Source organism: Epargyreus clarus, unplaced genomic scaffold (genome assembly GCF_041222505.1).
Source record: "Epargyreus clarus isolate Ecla_fem2 unplaced genomic scaffold, WU_Ecla_fem_2.2 ptg000024l, whole genome shotgun sequence".
In the NCBI taxonomy this organism is placed as follows: Eukaryota; Metazoa; Arthropoda; class Insecta; order Lepidoptera; family Hesperiidae; genus Epargyreus; species Epargyreus clarus.
The window spans coordinates 9,227,983-9,246,507 of NW_027332231.1; the positions used below are offsets into that span (position 1 = coordinate 9,227,983).

Sequence of the window (18,525 nt, forward strand, 5' to 3'; positions counted from 1 at the left end):
GGAAAGTATAAGTAAAATTTTATAAGGTAAAAATATTTACCTCTTTGTTCACTTAATATAGAAGTCGGTTATTCTAAACCAGGTGCTGGTATCATTCACCTGTCACCCATTATTCACAACACGTCATATATTTCACTGGAGTCTCTGGTTTTATGCAATTTTACTCCGAAGTAAACCTTGTAGTTTCAATCTTCCGGCGTCGCTATCCCATTTTGAGAATTTCTAAATTATGCATGTGTTTTACGGAAATGGAAACTGAAAATACTTTAGCGTCATGCAATGGATTAATAATATATGAGACATTACTTACAGTACAGTGTTGTTATAGCCAAGTGGATCACATTTTAAGCTAGATTAGTTGTTTTTTAAGTTGTTAAGTTTTTGTTTCTTGTTAATTTGTTAAGGTTATTGTACCGTATTTTGACAATGACATTCTTTGTTTACATTTTGGACACCTAATTATGAATCAGACTATAGTGTAGGTTCTATCACTGTTTTTACCTATACCTATAGAAATAAATACCCACGGGCAATTTACCTACAATTATTTTCATTTAGTTTGGCGCAAAAACTAACAATATGTCCAAAGGGACAAATATTGTATTGTACTAAGTAAACTAGCATAAGCCAGAAATACGCGATCCTATACAAATATTTACGATGCCCTGACAGCATTTATTTTTTAACACAATCTAAGAAAGACAAGAGCTTGATTGTTAGAATGTTTCGAACATTGAGGTACCACCACCACAAGTGTTTCGGTGGAAATGTGTAGATGTCGGGTAACTTAGATACTTCCTTATAGAGTTGGTTACAGATGCCCATGGGCGACAGTGACCACCTACTATTGACGACCACCATGAAGTGAATTACATGATCATTGATCACGTCATACTTTAAATTTCCTCTTTAAATTGTATCAGTAGTAGCGGTATAGACACTCTCATGAATACACAATACTCTGTTTTATTTATTTACTTTATTATACCTTAACTAACACTTGTACATAAGATGGACTTAATGCTAGAAACATTCTCTGCCAGTTTTAATATATGGAGTACGAATATGTGTACCATATCTTAAGCTGGACGTTTGATTGTTATGTTAGGGTCTTCTTTGAACCTTTATAAAACATGTAGTAGCTAACTGCTTCATACAGTTGCCCTCCATTTAATAGCGAGAAAATATAACAGGGAAATCTTTCAAGAACGAGATAATTATAATGCTTGAAACTCGAAGAGAAGCTCAAAGAAGCGATCCGATTAAAGATATAACATTATTGAATACACATTATATCATATTTGTATTTATTTATATACATACATGTATTTGTTTGTATTCATTCTTATTTGTACTTAAATATAAGCACATAAGTAATAGTTATTTTCAAATCACAAACAAATATGTATATCATAATCTATACGCACTCGTATTTTGTGTTTGTACACATATAGTATGATCATAGAGCAGCAATTATAGTAAATCACTTATCCTCAGAGAACAAAGCTAATATATACCCTCCATAAAAGTACACAATAACATGTAATGACGCTATAATAATATCTTACATAGCACACGTCCCGCGCCATTCCACTGTTGTAAACGTGTAATGTAATGTAACCTATCGATGTAGAACTAAATGGAGTACCGTGTCGTTAAACCTGCCTTTTATGTTACATTCACCTTACGAGAAAAGTGCACGAGAAACACACGACCTTTTATATTTTTCCGTCCTGAAAGAAACGTTTTGGTCTGTAAAGTTATTATTTTAACGAGAAATCATTTTCACTGACCTCCCGTGTAGGTACATATCAACATACACTACAGGGAGATCAAACTGTATCTGGAAGTTTACCGAACTGATGTTATTCAGATTTTGCCAATATAATTTAAGTCTACAATACCTATGCCTTCGAAATATCTATTCAAATCGATCAACTTCAATCTAACACGTAATGACGCTATAATAATACGTTACATAGCACACGTCCAGCGCCATTCCACAGATGTAAGCTACATGTAATGTAATGTAATCGATGTAGAACTAAATGGAGTACCGTGTCGTTAACACCGGCCTTTATGTTACATTCACCTTACGAGAAAAGTGCACGCGAAACACACGACCTCTTATATTTTTCAGCCTTGAAAGAAATGTTTTAGTGTGTAACGTTATTATTTTAAAGAGAAACTGTATTTTCACTGACCTCCCATGTACATATATATGTTTTCTACAGACAGGTAAAACTGTATCTAGAGGTTAAGTGACCTGATGCTATGCCTCACGATATGCCTTTGAAATAGCTATTTAAATTTATTAAATTAATACATTATTACGTAATCCGCAAAGCAACAGAAAATCAGATTAACTGACAAGAACAAAAAAAATACAATATACATATAATAGTCACAATATAATTATATAATAATAGTATATATAATAGTCAATATCAGTTAGTTTTTAACAACGTCTTCAACATTTACACAGCCACGTTACAACTTTATATTAATAAAATTGTACTTAAGAATTTCTCAATATTTTAGTACGTCGCTTTACTTTTGCATCAAACAAGTTATCAGCCAAAGGAAAACGAATAAAACACAAAAATTCTAAATCATAGGAACCAGATAAATTAAAAATAACCTGGTGCCACATACACATAGATACGAAACAAAAGTCTCCAGTGCCAGCAATGGCCACTTTAACATTCCGTTATCGCTAGAAATCCCATTGGCAGCTGGCCAAATGGATCGCCCCTGTGTATTGCAGTTATCAAGCAAAAGAATTTGAGGTCAATTTTCACTCTCTACCATCACACTAATTAAACTACGCGACCATTTTCAAGTATGAAATTTTATACAGTTTTCTTGCGAAAGTAATGCGCTATTGAAAGATTTTTTACGAGTGAAAAATTGTGAATGAATGTGTAGTGATAGCTATTTCAGCTTATGATTACGGATTTTGAAGAATCCGAATGAATTTTCAAATCACATTTTTCAATTTTGCAAAGGATGAAATATTATGAGAATATACGCATTACGAAAATTATCTATGAAATGTTAATATGATACGTGAATGCTTATAACCGTGACATCATTCTATATTTAATATGGCGGTCGCCACAAGATAGATGACCAAGTATTTATTACCACCCCAATGTTAAGGGCATCATATCAAAGGGGTTGCTGAGAATAATACGGAAAACTAAAAAGACCTTGTCTTTATTTTTTTAATATATACATATTTCTTAGTAAAAATAAAAAGGGGTAAGTACAGTATACAAACTATACCATACTATGCCGAAGTGCAGTAGTAAGGCCAGCCTCAAAGCCTCCCATTGGCACGTTTCCAAATTGTTCCCGCGACACGTATCAAAATTAGGGGCCGATTTCACTTTCCACCATCTTGTGCCACTTTTACAGTAGTTTGAGCGCTATTGCAGAACTGACATTTCGCACCTCGCTATCTTTTGTAGCAATGTACTTGCATTATTCACAGCTATTTTTGCCTAATAACAGTAGTGTTAAGCTTTGCTGTGTTCTGGTTTGAAGTGTATGGTGTGGTGTGGTGTATGGACACAGTTGGAAAGCCTCCGATAAGTATACCTCTCATGCCACACTCCTCAAAGTGAAATAGGAGCGCTTAACACTGCTATTATGAAGCATAGATATAGCGGTCGTCCCCCCAAAGAGTTCTACTACCTACTCAAAATCATTTAAATTTAAATGTATACAAGCCTCAGTAGGAACCCCTCAGAGAAAAACACGGGTCAGTATGTTATCTGTCTAACTTAGTCGGTATTGGGCTAACAGCGGAAATTTTACACGTTTGTGGCACATAACGATCCTAACTGAGTAGGATTTCCGCCTCTCTGGGGAACGGTTATTTTCACGGTCGAAAACAGGTTGTTCCTGTTATGTTGCTCATTTTAGGCTTGTAAGATAGGCCTAGTGGAAAATATTTATAACTAGTATATAATAAGTATTACTAATATTTGAGTGATGTTTTTAAAAAATACATTTTTGGGGAATTAAAGGTTTATATTTTTTCTACGGTAGATTAATTTACGTTCCTTGGCTCTAATTTATTACTTCCCTTTATTTAATCTTAGAGACGAGCTTTCCCGCTGGTATTTGACTAATTATATTAATAACTTTGCTACACAATCCTATAGCTAAAGTAAGCACATACATATTTTTTTAATAGTAATTTGATCTTTCCGCATAATCTGTGTTTATATATAAAGTAAAAGTAAAACAATTTCAGAATCAGCTAAACATAAGGTTGATTCTTAAATTGCTCTATTTTACTTAACTCTGTTATAATCTATATCGGTCTGATGTACTGATACTTACTTGACTTATTTTGAATACGATACGACGATAAACATTTTGTAGCAATAACAACAAGTCTCAAGTTGATTCTGAAAATGTTCTATTTTTATTTCCCTCTCAGTTACCTCCCAGCGTGGACTACTTCAGTTAAACGCACTCGTATCGGTTTTTCAATGACCCTTGAAAATGAAATAATCTTTAAAATATATTAACATTTTCAACATTTCACGACAGGTACTGTATTTATTTTTTCGATTTGAACGTATTTAAAAGTGGTAAGACTAAAATAGAGTTATTTAGCACATTGTTAAGATTTTCATACAAAAAATGTCATCCCGCTCCATACACACTATCCTGTATTGACTGACAGTTGACATATATTTTAAATCGTTTTATTACCAAGTGGTAAGAACCCATAAATGACACGTATCTTTCCCATGTCCAGCTACAATCGTTGAATCTCTTTGTGTAGAGCCCTTCTAGATTCGACTGCCTTCTTAGTACCAATGCTACAGCTTTCTTTATTATAACTCTTTATTATAGTTGTCATGTATTTATTTATTGTTTAATTTTAAAAAAAGGTTATGCGTCAATACACTTATACGATCATTAAAATACATTACTATAGCTAGAAAAATTTAATTAAATCAAAATATTGATGCATGTACTACATTTGTCACTGATCTCATATAATAATAAATCCTATTTAGATTTAATTACAGATTTAAATTGGCACCCAAGTGCCAATTCACCATAATGTAAACTGAATGTTTGTTAGATTGGATCTCATAGAAAAATCCTACGTAGTTGCAAAATGAAGCAGGTAGTTTTATGAAAGAACAGGAAAACAAGTAAATCACAGGGAACGAGATTACAAAAGATACTTTTATTCCTTACTGAGCTCGAAGTATTAGGGTTTCAGACATGCTGCCTCCGGCTATAGCCTTCATAAAATCTTTATCTTACGTAAAACATCTACATTTCTTGAACCAACCTGATATTTAGCGTCAAATAAAATATATTTAGCCTTTTTATGTTATAGAAAAAGTAACTTGTAAATGTAATATGTTAGGAATTTCGCTACGCCAATTTCTATCTATAACAGCAGTGTTAAGCTCTACTGTGTTGGGGCTTGAAGGTTATGGTAAGGGAGATAAATCCTTACGAGGCGGTAGAAATTGGTTCTTATAAACGCATCTGTGGCTATTTGCGGTCGCGGGTAGGAAAGTAGGAATCCTGTCTTTGATTTTTATCCATCTGGGTTTTAATTACATATGTCCTTGAGCGGCAGTAGCTACTAACTTTGGAGTGTAATGCATACTCGCCCGTACAACGTCTTATTATAAAAAAAGTTTTACGCAGAACGTGTGCCAAAAATATGTAAAATATACACGATAGTTGCATCCAGTGCTCTATCTTATTTTAAAACTAGAAATAAAACTGTATCACTGCTGGAAAATATTTCTCTAAAACGACCTTAATGTCAAAATACAGCTTATTTAGTAGTTCAAGTCTCGGTATTTGGTCTCGCGATAAGAAACGAAATTATCTTACGTTTTGGCACTAATGTAAGGGGCACATATAAGCATGTATATTTCATTTTAAATGTGGTAGAAGTCGTTATTTTACTTATTTTTCTTTGAACAAAATAGATTTATTATCTAGAAGAGTTCTTAGTTCATAAAGGAACTTCTAAAGACTGCATTCATTTGCTACGTCTGTTATATAAATAAAAACCAATTTTAACGCTTGCAATAAGTATGAACAGCAGAATTTTCCTTGAGGAGTGGTTGCCATGGATAGTATGACCACACACACAAAAACGAATACTGAAACACCCAGACCCAGAACTGGAATCTTAATTCATCATTCAGATGTCTGTCTTGGGATCGAACCCGGAACCCACTGCGTATCAGGCAGACAAACTAATTTTCTATTCAAAAGCTACGTGACCTTTAGTCTATCTTGGAGAAATGGAGATACCCGTAGGTCTTCTTCTAGGTCAAATCCCAGCCTATAATAACAGAGTAGTTCTATCTAATTACTATTCTAGCCCTAATCCTTACTTGTAGCACCTAGACTTAGGTCCAAATTTAATCCTTTTGTGCAACAGATTAGTCAGTACTCGTAGAAATAAGTAAACTGAAAAATGGGAAACAGTTATTTGAAAACTAGGGATCCAGGTTCGAGTTCCAGGTAAAGTTTAAAAGTTAATTATTTGTAATTAAATTGTGGCAGCACCACTGCATTACAAATCTACACTATACGTTTGCCTTATAACAGTGGTATAAATTCTAATTTTGAGGGAATAAAAAAACAAGACACAAATATAGCAAGACACTAGGCACAAAACGTTTCAACTTAGTTCTCAAGAGAAACGACGGGTCTATAATACATTTCAGGCAAGACTTCCTTCTTATTTTGAGACGCTATTGGCGGCGTTGGTGGGTTAAAATTAGATAGGCTATATGCTCATTGGTAAACCCAAAAAGACATTTATTAAGAGACATGGTGATGTTTACGGAAATTCTTAAATTTAGTTAACAATTTCACATTATATTCTCCAAAATTTGAATAAGGCTATTATTGTACAGAGAACTGGCATTGTGGACTCTATTCCAAAAACAAAAACCATACACTAAAATAACCATAGATAAAGTTACGAAAAAAATCCATGTCTATGAAAATAACATTAAAGAACTATAAACTAAATCCACTTAACTTAGTAACATAGTGGCCCTAACTCTAGTTACCGCTACAGTTAGCCCTGAAAGCGACGTCTCCATATGCCTCCAGGGAACATTTTATTACGCGGTACGTGGTGGAACTATGTAGACACGTTAATTGGTCTTCTTGTTACGCAACTTTCACCTAACTTCTGTTTTATTAACATGTACTGTGTATTTCTGGAATGAGTAAATTAAGGTGAAATTTCTTGGTAAAAATTGCGTAGATAAAATTGTGGTTTTGGCGCTGTAGCTCAGTGCCAAAATAGTGCTTTAGTATTTTCTATGGTAAGACGCGACTAAAAGGGGATTTCGGAATTATGGGCGGCAAGAGTGGGGGAACGGAAGCTCAGGGATGAACCAAGGTTTTGTCGCGTACTTTCCTGGAGTGCCCGAGGGGGACAATACACAGTGTTAGGGCTGCTATATTGTGGATTAAAGGGTGTCTTAAATCAGTTTCGCGAAGATTTCCAACCTAATTCTCAGAAAAAGCAACCACCTACCTGCCTAATTTCAGATATAATTGAGTTCTTTTAAAAAGTTTCTTTTGAAATGTGAAATATTAGTATGTCTTCATACATTAATATGAAACGTCAGAATCAAAGATACTATTAAAGACATTACAATGAGTTACAATTTTAAAATATCTTAAACTTAAGTAGCTCTATCGACTATTTGGTATCACACTAAAATATTTAACTTCACCATTAATGCAACTTAACTAATTTCAAATACAGTGATAACGAAATCCAAGGCACGTGGGGCCCGGAACCGGGACCTCGGGAAGGGCATTTTCATACCAATGGACTATCGCTGCAATTTGCCAATATGTATGTATACTGGGGATTATTCCGGTCCCAACTAATGGGGTTACGAAGGACGGTCCGTAATTACTTGCGAAAAACCGGCGTTCGCCCCATTAACATGGGACTGGAGGCCATGAGCTGTGAATATCAAAACGAAATTTGCCTACAATTCTGTTGTTTCGGATTTGAAATTGTTACTTTTAATATTATGAATATAGCCCGTAGTAAAGCAGAAGCATCAATACCATTCCTACTTCTGTCTTATAACAACAATGTTAACGCTGTATAACGATGTATAACCCTGTTATATTCTGGTTTTAGAGGTATGTAAGGATACTTACATGAGCCATTTCTACTTAGTTCTCAGTGGTAGTAACGCATTTGTTACCGTACTTTTATTTAGGAGGCCTTTAAACGGCTTATACATTCATGAAATATATTTTGTAATGGTATGAAATATATTTTTGAATGGTAGTTCTATAAAACAGATCACAATCAAATAAATCTGCATTTAAACGTCATTTTCAATTCAATACTTATTCAAATGGTAATCCATAAATTGCTACAAAACCCAGAAATGTAATCAACGTAAACTTGACAAATACCGACTTAAACTAGAATATATTAGACGCGTGACCGTAAAAGCGAAATTGACGATATTTGGCAAACATGACGCCGTAAATAGACGAATCTACTGACAGACTTTAATTACTGCATTCGCGTCACGCGATAAATTACGGGCAATATTGGAATTATACTTACTTATTAATTGCTAAATGTTAGGCAAAATATTCTCCTATCTGTACAATACATATACTTGTATGTTTAATTACGTCTCTAAGTCATAATTCATGGTTTGAAGTAAATACAGTTTACGAGAGAAAAACGACCAAGTGTGAGTCGACTTGCATACCCAGGGTTCCATTCGAAAAATAAAAGCGAAAATTCTGACTGTTTTTACCATTAAAAATACAATATTCATTAAAAGTTTGGTTGTCGTTTGACAAATGCAATAACATAAACATGCGTTTTCTCGTTTATAGCGGTGCGTTTCTGAGTGATTAATCATTTCACATATTTTTTAGGAATCCGTACGTCTAAAAGACACCCTCAGATCACTCGGGTCTGTAAGCAATGCTAGAAACACCTTATAAATATGAACTTATGCAAAGAACTTCGTATGAATTTTTACATGAAAGGTATAAATACAAATGAGTACTTTCCCAATTCGGATGCTTTATCGTACGGTTCATAAAGGTGGCAGTGTTCAGCCGACGTGACGTGGCCATAAAACGGCTTAATTACTCCGCGCGATGACGCGACTGACAAATTACTGACGAGGGCATTTACGGTACTTCGGTATAGGCTTCAACTGGACCGCTTGAATTATTTGACAACTTGACTTCGCTTATGTTGATGCAAATAACATCAAGTTCGAGCTTTTCTATACACTAATAAAGTATGTAAAAAAACTTGTCATATTTTTTGGTTAGCGACAACCACGCAATTAAGATGATATTAATTCATACGTTCGACATGTAACTACAGCAAACGAGTAATTTTGCGATATGGATGCTTCATCGCACGGTTCATAAAGGTGGAGGTGTTCAGACGACGTGACGTGGCCATAAAACGGCTTAATTACTCCGCGCGATGACGCGACTGACAAATTACTGACGAGGGCATTTACGATACTTCGGGATGGGCTTCAACTAGACTGGTATAATTATTTGACAACTTGGCCTAATGCTGATGCAAATTACATAGATTTTAGATTTTTACCTGACTGCAGAGTTAATGTTTTTCGCGGGTGATGTTCTTTATATGGTCTGTGTGGTAAACAGTTTTTACTTTATTTGTACTATTAAACTTTATATGAGAAATATTTCATACATATTTCGTATGGATCTTACAATCTAGTGTACAACACTAGTGTACAACATACTCAAAGTAATTACATTTCCAGTAGCGGAATATTATAAAGTCTATACAGATGTTAGTGTAAATCCATTGATGTATGTATCTAAGTGCATTGGGTATAAGGCATTGCTTCTATTAGCAAGGCATTAGGCAAATCATCTGGAAATACGGCCACGGAGCAGTACTAGGAATGTCTATTACCATAAAACGATTTAGCCATTTTACATTAACAGATAACTAGACCACATTCAAAAGATACGAAGAAGCGATACGTACTGTGTCTAACGCATATTTAATAAGATCAAATGTATCATTTTAGTTACAGATGAATAGGATTGAAAATAAGCACTGTTATGACTACACATTAATTTGTGGTAAATAGTAAAGTGTTTAGATTCATACCAGTCGAAGGTTTTCATTATTTTTCATTCATTTAATCGATAAGGTTCTACCTTATGCAACATAGAAAGAGAATAATTTGATATTGTGAGATTTAGAATAGGATTGAAAATATGCTTTGTTATAACTCATATCTCATTTAAACATAAGAATGTAAATTTTAATACATTAAAACAACAGTATTACAATATATATATTGCAGTGTTTAACAGATAATCTAATCATTATGTTTTTAATAATGCCCCTGTATTCGTTGTTGAAATTTCAATACTCTGTTCCACAAAACAAGATAGTTATATTTGTTGAAGTTAGGCTCAAAAGTTGATACATCTGTACATACCATGAGTTTTGAAAACATCCCACAATTTTATATTTCGTTTACTCAATCCATTATTTTGTTCCGTTTGCTTCAGTAGACTGAGTAAACGTAACAATAAGTAAGTGCCCAAGTGACGGTGAACTTTTTGTCTACCTCACATGTCCGCAAATAAGAGAGACAAAACATAAAGCGCCATTTTGTCAATTTAGACATTAAATGTTACGTTACTGACACTATAGTTCTGATACAATCCGCTAGGGGCGCTGGAAATTTTATGGGAATTTTTATGGGAAAATACATAAACAAATACCAAAACAGTCATATTTGTCAAAACGTAAAAACTCATGGTAAGGGTACTGACCAAAACTCTATATAGATACAGACCAAGATAAGTCACTGTAATCTTCAAACATAAGCTTAGTAGTTCAAGGCTATCCGTTACTGGATGCCACCCTAACAAACTTTCATAATGGAAATCATATTTTCGTAAAACCGCCTACAGAACGCAGGTGTAACAAACATATTTTATAGGGGAGGGACCCCTCGAGGATTGAACTCGGTACGCGCATTACGAATTAAAACATTACAGAGTTACGTAACAACAAAAAATCTGCTCCAGCTAACGTTTTCAGAGACGTGGTGTTTTTTGAACGTGAATTTACTCGCGATTTGAAAGATAGTGACCGTATTTTTTTCTTTTTATGCATCGCAGTAACTTTAAGAAGATTAACTTTTTTGCATAATTTTGGTGTTGTAAGAAATCATGCAGTCTGCCTTATGATACGAGTATGTGGATACTGTCCCTCAGGATTAACTTAAAACGCCTCAGATAAATGAAACTAAACTCATTCTGATATAAAACCACAGATTAGAAAGATACTATGCCGCCTTGAAATTGAATGAAGTCACAAACGGCTTATTAGTAAGTTCTTTTTTTAAATTCTTGACAAATTAAAACATTTTTAGAGAAAATTTACGAATAAATAACTAATACTGCGTAATTTACATAATTAATAAATAATTATTTCAAATATTTTAGGGACATTTTAGCACGGAGACGTGGCAAAAATTTTTTACGCAACTATTTCATTACATTTTCTTGTTAGGAGTGAGTAATCTTTACTAATGTATGTATAAAACAAGAAAAGATGATCAATAGACAAAAATATGTGTGAAAGTTTTATATACCAGGCCTAGTGATTTTGCAATTGGTAACGCCACAATTACTATGATTTTATTATACCTAACGCAAAAGCATATTTGAAGGTTCCTAACCATTTTATTGCGAAGTTTAGTGATTTATAAGCACCGCTATTTGCTTGTACGGTAAAGGAAAACATTGTAAAGAAACTCACTTAACATGAGTTTTCCATAACGTTCTTAATGGGGCGTGAAGTTAACATGCGCTTAGCCGGCATGGAAACTGTGGGCTAATTAACACATTTCATGCTGCGAGGAAAGTAGCATGCAGCTATGATTTATAGTGATAATATTGTAAAAAAGCAAGAAGCTCAACCTAAAGGTTCAAGATTCCAATCCCAAAGATACACCTCTTATTTTTTTAAGTTATTTTGCTTTTATAAATTGATGATAATTTTTTTTATTGGTGAAGGTTCGTGCAACTACCTACACTCTGAGTTTTTTTTTATAATATAGGGATATCAGACGAGCATACAGTCCATCTGATGGTAGGTTACGGCTACTGTCGCCCTTGGGCATCTATCATCAACCCCAGATAAGACTTGATTCCTACGTGAGGTCGGGCACAGGTGCGACGCTACCCCTGAAGACTAAGCTGGAATGCTTCGGAAAAATATGTCTTCCTTACCATACCTTCAAACTAGAACGCAATAGCGCTTAATACTGCTGTTATTAGGCAGAAATAGGTGTGGCGGTGGTGCTGCCGAAGTCGAACCGCACACCTTCAGTTCTTTAAAACAACCAATTCTCAAAAGTATGTTATGTATTGACTAAGCCCTAAACCTGACGAATCCTTACCCAGAAGTGGGTCAATAATGGGTTAATGTCAATCATGTTTACATTCCAATAGACGCAATCTAGGTCACCGCATTGAAATGATATTATTAATTATTAGAACAATGACTACAAAAGCGGTCTAGATGATACAGAATAATGACGATTATCAATTATCATAATGACCTCATCAGTACGCTCGCACTAGCGTTGTGTAATTAGAGAGTAACAAATGACGGGCTATATACAGTGGTAATCAAAATGGGATCATGTTTTGTTTTGTTTACAGCTTAGGAAGAGATTTTTGTATGGAAAGTTGGATTTGAAAGGAAGTCAGGGTGACGTGATTATTACGGACTTGTGTCCTCCAGAGGACCTATTAACATAATTATGGATTTTAAAAGGTTGACAAATAAGTTCCCGCCGTTTTGCTTGAAAATTTATTATTCAATGAAAATAATAATTGTTTATCAATACTGTTTACTCTCGTTTTTACATCCACTTATACACGCGAAGGAAGAAAGGCATACATTCAGACGATTATAGTAGTAATGTATGTAATGAAATGTAAATTATAGTAGTAATGTGTGACATAAGGAGGAAAAATGTCTACGGCTTATAACCAATTGGTCACAAGTTGTTCTGAAATTTATGTCAAATGTCAATCAATCCGAAATGGATACAGAGAGGAGGGATCAAAGTTTTTCTATGAACATAAACATTTTTAGTATTATGCTTGTCATAAATTAGAATGCGTTTCTGTTGAAAACGTTTAGACTTACTTAAAGTAAGATTTCTATCGCATCTAAGGACTAAGTGCACGTTTACAACTATTGCACGAACAATAAATAACAAAGACAGGTACAAAGTGCAAATTTAAGTATATATCACTCTCCATATTATATTGTACTTGTAACCATAAATAGTGTATAAATAGCCGCGTAGGCGACGAAATGGTTCCCAGCTTAAGATGATGTTGCTTGGTGACAACTTATTTTTAACTTACGTGGGAGGCCTGTCAACTGACTAACGCGATTGTTTGCCTCATTTATGTTATAGGTATTTAAATAAGTCTTTTAGAAATTTCTTCTTAAATTTACTCAGGTAAGCAAAGCTTTTGAAGGTGGAAGAACTCTTTGTGGTTCGACTCCGGCGGCACCACCGCTACACCTTTTTCTACCTAATATCAGCAGTGTTAGGCGCTGCTGTGTTTGAAGGGTGTGGTAAGGGAGACAGACTTTTCCGAGGCGTTCCAGCTTAGTCCTCAGGGGTAACGGCGCATCTTTGGCCGACCTCAGGTGGGAATATCTAATCCTATCTGGGGTTAATTACAGATGTCCATGGGCGGCAGTAGCCACTTACCATCAGGTGGACTGTATGCTCGTCTGCTACTCCTATATTATTTAAAAAAAACTGTGACGGAAAACAAAGTGAGGAAACCTCTCAAAGGTATGTGAGCGCGATAGTACGGTCTAATCCTTCTCATTCCAAATTCACCCAGCAGTGGGACAATAATGGGTTGGTGGAATATTCAGAACAAATATATACAACGAAGTTATTGAGGTGGTAGAACACAGTGTGGTTGACTGGCGCGTTCATTGTTCGGACGCGGTGCGCTCGGATCGTTAAGCGCTGATTTTGCTCTTTGATGTGGAAAGGTCAATTTTTAGGGCCTCGATACCATGCTTGAATTCGTATTTCAAATAAATTCGGCTTATAACAATTTGCTTTATGTATTGTGCTAATTTTTATACAGGATATATTGTGAAACGCTATGTTGCTTTAACGGTGTTGCATGTAAATATATATATTATCTTTACCCGACTGCGAAGGGAAAAGACTGTTTTATGTTAATGTTTTCGATACTATACATAAATGTATTGTATATTCTTTGTCTTATTCTTTGGCGTACTCTGTAGGTCGATTTGGCCCTGAAGGCCCGTTTAAAAAATTCACCCTGTATATCTCATACATACTATTTTAATTGACACATATATCATGGGATTGGATGAGAAAAATTCGTCCCCTTTTTGGAGCGTCCTCCATCGTAAATTTATAATAATATAATTTAGATTTTCGTATTCTTCTCATAAAAAGCTTTCAGTATGATACCATTATGGATGTGCTTAAAAAATCCACCTTGGAACGTCTGTCATATGACGTCACTAAATAAATAATTTCGTAAGAATTAACATAACAAATAAAATAATAACTTATATAATATAAGGTGCCATATTTTATGAACAAAACTATTTACATATTGTGGACCGCCTCATTGAACCCGTTTTGATAAGTAATTTGTGGCGAGAATCACACGCGTCGATACCGTTCACGTAGAAACCACATGATACGTTGAAACATTAAGGATCGCTTACCAGAGAGTGGAAACTATAGTCCGATTCATAATTAGGTGTCCAAAATATAATCAAATGATCGTTTCGTATTTTTGACGATATTAAAGTAATACAACGATAATAAAATAATAATCTTAATAAATTAAGATCAATTCCAATTTTCTAATATTTAAATCACCTCAATTTCGTTCTGTACATTAATAATAATAAAAACAAAGTTTATCGTTGAAAATTAAAATGTGATAATGGTATCACAATCGGTATCCAAAACATTTTTTGTGCTGCCATTTTTAAGTTTCGTAGCTGATGTTATATTCATTTTCGTGACCGTGATCGAATTCGCATGTTTTCACGTTTTCATAGCGCGTTTGTTAAATTGTGTGTAGTTGTAAATATGTTTGTTTTTTGTTGAGTTGGTTAAGTTTTTGTTTATTGTTGATTTGTAAACGTTTACAATACCTGTAATGAAAACATCGGCGAAGGAAAACATCCCGAAGAAACCTGCATACCTGAGAAATGTTAAAGAAAAAAGTTATGTGAAGTCTACCAATTCACACTTGGCCAGCGCGGTGGATTATGGCCTAATCCTTCACATTCTGAGAGGAGACCCGTGCCCAGCAGTGGAACAAACAGTAATGGGTTGATGATGAATGAGATATTGGATTATACAAAAAATATGCTTAAATGATTATCTATTGACATAATTTTTTAAAGCTGCTTTCGAATACATCCAGTAAATTACATTTAATTAAAAACTTAATTAGCTGAAAGCTGGTGAATATCAAACAGATGATACTTTTATCTGTATTTATTGCGTGATTGACATATTGCGGTCTGGTTCAATGAAGTTTGCATTGATAATGGACGTCAGGAAATATGATTTGGGTCACTACACAACACAATATAGGTATGGCGTGTGATTTGAACCGTGCTTATACTTTATGGTGGAGGAACTGTATCGTTACAACTTTCTGTACTGAACCATAGATTAGTAAAGATATTTCGCCGCCTTGAAATTGAATGAAGCCACAAACGGCTTATTTGTAAGTTTTTTGTTTAAATTCTTGACAAATAAAAACATTTTTTGAGAAAAATTACGAATAAACAGCTAATACTGTGTAATTTACATGATAAATAAATAAGTATTTCATATATTTTAGGGAAATTTTAGCACGGAGACGTGGCTTTTTTCGCAACTACTTCAATTGTAAAAACAGGATACATTTTCTTGTTAGGAGTGAGTAATCTTACTAATCTATGTATTGAACTTAAATAATTGAACCTATAATAATACTAATAACATCTTTTAATAATATGATTTAAGACTAATTTTATCACGGAATGCAGACATTTTAATATGTAACGGGTAGGTACTTACGACTTACGATACGCGTTTTTTAAATTTCTTTGTTAACATTTCAACCCAGCATGGATGGTGGTCGCGGCAAAAATATATTTTAACTAGCTGACCCGGCAAACGTTGTGTTGCCATATAAACAAAAAAATGTTAAGGGTGATCAACCCTTACCACTTAGGGGTATGTAAAATAGATAGTAGCTGATTCTCAGACCTACTGAATATGCATACTTTGGTGAAAATCGGTAAAGCCGTCTCGGAGGAATACGGTAACTAACATTGTGACACGAGAATTTTATATATATCTAAGATAAAGCAATATGCTTATTTCCAATGTTAGTACTTAATCTAAACTTATTACACAAAATACAGTAAGAGTAATTGACGCTCGATTCCACTGTAAACCTAAACAGTAGGTACAACAATGTTCTACATAGCCACAGTCCAGTCTATGCGCTTGCATATTCAGCATATTCGCCATGCTACTGCCCTACAATGTTACATCATAAACTAAGTTCAGAATGAAAAGTACAGTTAGTAATAAATGCTGGATTTCTTACATTTTTGAAAACATTGTAAATGTCTCTCCGACACCCACATCGTAACCATCAGAGCGACTGGCATATGTAAATCAAATGTGCATCGTAAACGTGCCTTGAATTCTAGTTCCAAATCTCCATTTCGTTCGTAGTGCGATTTTCAAAGTATGCGGCGATAAATCACCTACAAGCCAAAAAGAAGTAAATAGTTTGGTCTTTCCAAAACAGCTGAATTGTGAGGCATTGAATTGTCACTCTCTTGTATCAACTAACATATCCCGGAGCGCTATGACATGTAATAGGGATCTTTAAAATAGGTGCACAAAGTCACTTCACAGGTGGCGATGCATTGTCTGGTGTAGCGAATGATCATAGGTGACGGTGACTACTCCATCAGTTATCCCCTCAGCAGCTTATGGTTAAGATTATCATATAAAACCATCGCTGCATACAGATTCATATGAACATTCAATTCGCTGTTGTTTGGCGCAGGATGAGGTGTTGTTAAATAAGGCTGTAAAACTTTATGAAAGCAGTTTTATAAAATTTTATTCCAATCAAAGCAGAAACTTTTGGGTTTAATCACCATTTATCAAAACGAATGAAAACTCCTCGTCCATTTCGGTTTTACTGGCCATGATAAAACGAGATGGCTTTTAAATTTCTCGGTGCTTTTGCTTGGGGTAAAAAGAGATGGGAATAGTAAGATAAATGGGAATAGGATGGTGGAATGAAGAAAAATAGCGTTCGTAGGTCACGGATGTGGAAGAAATGAACCGAAATTGTTCCTCGTTAATATAGGGAAGACAAAGTGAAGAATATTTTTTATGAACGACTAAAACAATATACCTTTATGAGATAACAAAAATCGTACATAAGTATTTTCGAGAAGTGTGCAATATCTACGAAATTTTAGAGGCAAAATTCTTTTAGCATGTTTTTTGTAGTTTATTTTCTAAAAATGTGCAATATCTACGAAATTTCAGAGGAAAAATTCTTTTAGCATGTTTTTTGTAGATTATTTTCTAAAAATGTGCAATATCTACGAAATTGCGGAGGCAAATTTCTGTTAGAATTTATAAAAGTTCCGTTTTTTCGTAGTTTTTTTTTAAATTAAGTGCATGATCGCAATATTTGTAAATTTTAGTTATAGAGCGGCGACGAATATAACCGTCTTTTTTTCCTTTTTTATTCTTATTTATTACTTTTCTTCCTTTCTCATCCCTATTGGCATTTACACGGCGTTGACACCATTAAAAGACTGAAACATCCAAGGTTTCTTAAAATCTTGTTACATTTGGATTCGCATTAAATTTTTGAAGGAAATCCAACTTACTAATCGACCGACAATCATTCAATGTCCCCACTGAATACACATTTAATGGCCACGACATCGCTCACTTTCAACCCGTTTTACTTTATATAGACACTTGAGGAATGATGTACTGGATTCACTGGATGTACTGGAAAGTAGCAGTGATAGCCTAGTGGTTAAGAAACTCGGCCTCTCGATCGAGGGGTCCGAGGTTCAAATCCCAGGCACGCGCCTCTGATTTTTCAAAGTTATGTGCGTATTAGAAATTAATTATCACTTTCTTAACGGTGAAAGAAAACGTGGAGAAACCTGCGTACATGAGAGAGTTATAAAAAAATCTCGAATGTATGTGAAATCTACCAATACGCACTTGGCCAGCGCGGTGGACTTTGGTTTAATCCTTATCATTATGAGAGGAGACCCGTGCCCAGCAGTGGGACAGTAATGAGTTGATGATGATGATGATGTACTGGATTTTATGCTAC

At 34.6% G+C, this 18,525-nt stretch overlaps 1 protein-coding gene across 4 annotated transcripts in view; it reads right to left on the minus strand.

Moving 5' to 3' along the window:
* The window catches only part of Ih (hyperpolarization activated cyclic nucleotide gated potassium channel Ih), a 383,966-nt gene that overhangs the window by 224,250 nt on the left and 141,191 nt on the right, over positions 1-18,525 (minus strand). The window lies entirely within an intron of this gene.